The sequence below is a fragment of the Piliocolobus tephrosceles genome, chromosome 1 (assembly GCF_002776525.5).
Source record: "Piliocolobus tephrosceles isolate RC106 chromosome 1, ASM277652v3, whole genome shotgun sequence".
Taxonomy (NCBI): Eukaryota; Metazoa; Chordata; class Mammalia; order Primates; family Cercopithecidae; genus Piliocolobus; species Piliocolobus tephrosceles.
The window spans coordinates 44194187-44198267 of record NC_045434.1 but is presented as its reverse complement, the minus strand read 5'-3'; the positions used below and the strand labels follow the sequence as shown (position 1 = coordinate 44198267).

Below are 4081 nucleotides of genomic sequence, written 5' to 3'. Positions count from 1 at the left end.
TTATTTGGATATTTTCTGCTTATTGACTATTTTTCTCTGACTTCTGGATTCAATTAACACATTAGAATTGAAATCAAGATTCAGATTTTGTTACAGAGTCACTTCTGTATATTGTTATTTCTGTTAAAAACCACATGCACAATTGCATTTTAGTTTCCTTTTATATTTTTTACTTCATTCAGCTTTCTTATCCCCTTCCACATTTATGGATAACTTTCCATTTCAGTCATTATAATATAATTTTGTTCATGGGTTTAGTAGAGCCCATATTTTATTGAATTTTACTGAAAAAAGTGCTTTCCAAAATTTGTCTTGTATTTTATAAATAGAGTTTTCCAATAAATCTGGAATAGACTTTTTCTATTGCTTACTGTAATGAAGCTTTTAACAAGTCTTCTTTTCTCCCGATCTTGGACAAAAATAGATAATATGCTGCACACATACAAATAAAATGTTGCATCTTTCTTGCTGACACCTCACTGTCTACCTGGTTGAGCAAAATCTTGACAAAATTTTCTTCCTCTTAGATTTTAAATTATAGGTTTAGTTGACTTTCAAACCATAAGTACAATTTTTAATATTAGTAGCTATTGTTTAGCTAGTGTTACCACTATTAGATTGAGAACAAATGTTCTTCTTTTACAGGTTGCTGTGCCTTCTATGCAGGTAATTTAATCTCAGATTATTACAAGCTGTTTATAATGCTTCTCACTCAACAACATTAACTCTCAGAGTATCCTGATCCTATATCCTTTCTTACAAACCCATTCATATTACATACTTTACATCATGGAATATACTGTACTATAACTAGTACATTTTAACTCCAAATATATGTGTTAGTAACATAAAATTAAGAGTGCAATGGCAATGGCCACTTTATATACCATGCATTGTGAATTGTAGGGATGGATTCTCAATTTCTGTCCTTCTACAGATGCACATTTGCTTACCCCCTAAAACTATGGTATGCATGCCCCCTTTTTTTCCCACAATAATTTATTTATTGAGTGCCTCCTCTTGCATCCCTTGCTGTCTCTAGGTCACTTTTTTCCACTTGTAGATTTTGTGTGCAAGCCCCAGAAAGATGCTGGGGGCAGGGTCGCTGCATACTCTTCAGTGAGTCCTATAATGTGACTGTAAGTGTCTTCCTCATATTGCAAGAAAACGGCTGGCAGATCCAGCTTCTCATATAGTGCCTTCACCTGGGCCATCTTCTCAGCTTCCTTCTGCCTGAATTTTCCTTCAGGATCTGATATTGTTCCGGAGTGGCCTGTCGCAGACACTGAACCACCAGTCAGCTGCATTTTTGGTCCTGGCTGTCACTGTCAACTTCACCTGTCACACTGGGGTCCCCAAAGAGGTCAAGGTAATCATCCTAAACCTGAAAGAACTCTCCCATCCCCAGCAGGATCTTCTTGGCATTGGTGTGCTCCTTCTTGCCATCAGTTCCTGCCATGTACATGGCTGCAGCTACAGGAAGGTAGAAGGAGTAGAAAGCTGTCTTGTACTTGACAATATATTTGTGCTTCTTTTCAGTGAATCTGCCAAGATCCACATTGCCCTGGGGGGCTGGGATGAGGTCCAGGGTCTGCCTAATCCCAGTGTGATAGGAACTCTGCAGGAAGAGCTCTGTCAGGTTCAGGTAATAGGGCTGCTCCCGGCAATAGATCTTCAGCAGGTGGTAGATACATGCTTCCAGAAGGATAGTATCATTGACGGCATCTAAATCCATGCCCGGCTTCTGATACCAGCAGATCTGTCCCCGGCAGGTGAAGGATGAATCCATGATGTCATCTGCCACCAGGAAGAAAGCTTGCAGCAGTTCCACACACCAGCCGACAGTCAGGGCCTGTTGGAGACTATCAGCATCCTGTTTCCTTGGCTCCATCAGTTCCCCCAAGTGCTACTAGCACCGTCGAACCTGGGGGATACTTGCCTCCAATGGCATTGTACTCCAGGACCTCCGTGAGCTGGGCAATAGCATCTTCTGTCTCTGGATGCCCCATCTTTCCTCAGTCAGCACCCTAACAATCTAGGAGAAGTGCTGAACAAAATCCTGCTTTTCTTGGGCATAAACATCTGATTTCTGGTGTCCATTCATTCTGAGGGAGGAACAAAGGGCTCTGTTCCTGGATGTGGGTCTGCAAGACACTTTAATAGATTTCCAGGCTGTTTCATAGTACAGAGGCCTGTACAATGAAGTTGTTAATGGGACATGAGAAGACCTGTGATGTGGGAGGGTTGGCGGCGGGAGATGACGGTCAGCATTTATAAAGAATCACTATGGACCCTATGCATTGTCATGGTGGTTGAAGAATACAAGAACATAACTTTTTATGGGAACGCTTTTCCAATACTGAATCATGTGACTATAACTTTCCTAAATTTATACCTTGCAGTTAAACATTTCTGTATTTACATAACTATTTTCTTAAATAGATTATAGAGACTTAAGCAGGCAGCCTAATTTTTCAAATATTCAAAATGGAAGTCTGAATATTTCTTTAAATAATCATCATTTCTAAATGTATTTTTACAATATTAGAAACTTTGATCAATTAAAATGTAGTATGTGTTAAAGCAGTGAAGGAAAAATGCCCCTTGTAGTCACCTCTAAAGCTTTCTACATATAATTAACTGTGTAACTTGGTGTTCAAAAGCAAAGTATATTAACCAGAATATTGAGCATTTCATAATTGAAATTCTGAACAATGCCTAGATAGAGCAGAAAATAGTGACTATAAACTCAGTCCTTGTTCTGAATGCCCTTGTTTTAAAGATTTAAGTCCCTAAAATGATACAAATTTCATTTTGGATATTTAATTTCTTTTTTCTTAAGTAATAAAATATACATAAGTAATGTGGCAGAGGTGATGATGGAAGACTTAAAATAGATAATTCTCGGGAGAATAAGGACAGTTTATAATATTAATGTTATGAGCAGTGAAGACCGAGAAAAGGTGAGAAACAGAGTCTTGTGACTTCCTATGATATTTATTGATATAAATGCTATAGCTGTTCTTGGAGTTTGAAAATGATTTTGATGATTGGTTACCAATCATAGATTAAGAACTATATTTCATACTGATGGTTACTCAGTTGAGCTGTATACACAGCTTTTAAATTTAAATTCCTTTGCTACAGCCAGTAACAGAATATGTAGGTTTAAAGTATAGATATATCTAGTTTTATCCCAAATGACAAGGTACTTTTCTCCCTTTAGTGACTGTAACCTCAGTGCCTAGAACAATCCACAACAATTATGAAAAGTAGTTGTTGAATAAATCAGCAAAATTTAGGAACAATGTTTTTATGTATCGCATCTTTCATTTATTAGAATGCTCAAACATGCAGTAACCACCTCACTTGTTATATATGATTGTTGCACATCATGCTATTTTCTTTGTGAATCCTATTTTTAAATGGTACTTCTTGAAGTTCCTTATTGACTTACTATTTCTCTTTTTCTAAAGTTAGATATCCTCCCGTATTTTTCTACTTTATAGGGACAGAGCATTAATTACTCACCAACTAATTGATAATTCAATCACTTTGAAAATTTCATTTCATAAGCATTAGCAAGAATCATGGCTGCAGATTATAGTTTTAAAATCTGTGGCCAAGAGTTATGCTAACGGATGTTGTATGTTTAAGAAATAACATGAAGGTGGTCTTTGCCCAGGGCAGATAAGAGCTCCCAAGCATCTGCCATTCACCAGCCACCACTGCTGGAATAGTTCCTCAGCGTAGATGTATGCACAAACAACCGTAGCAGATAAAGGAAGATTGAATAAGATATAAGTTAGAAAGTTTTGCTTTCAAAGCCCACTCTAGGTTCCCAATGAACTAGGCTGCAGCATGTGAATACTATTAGGTTGGTGCAAAAGTAATTGCAGTTTTTGCCATAATACTGTAGATGTAGCCCTGAACTGATATTGGCTAGCTTGCTTTTCTCCCATTCTCCCTTCGTAAGTGTTTTAAGTCTTGCTAAGACTGAAGAAAGGCCAGTCTATTGAAAGGCAACAGGTGTGGGGTGGGAGGAGCGGACAAGAAGACCGATTAGAAGCCGCAGTGATCA

The 4081-nt window shown here is 37.9% G+C and overlaps 1 pseudogene across 1 annotated transcript; it reads right to left on the bottom strand.

The window, feature by feature from the left end:
• Positions 1 to 1038: 1038 nt before the first annotated feature.
• Positions 1039 to 2122, bottom strand: LOC111536894 (annotated as a pseudogene). The gene has a single exon (XR_002729852.1). The product of XR_002729852.1 is annotated as a farnesyl pyrophosphate synthase pseudogene (transcript).
• Positions 2123 to 4081: the final 1959 nt, after the last annotated feature.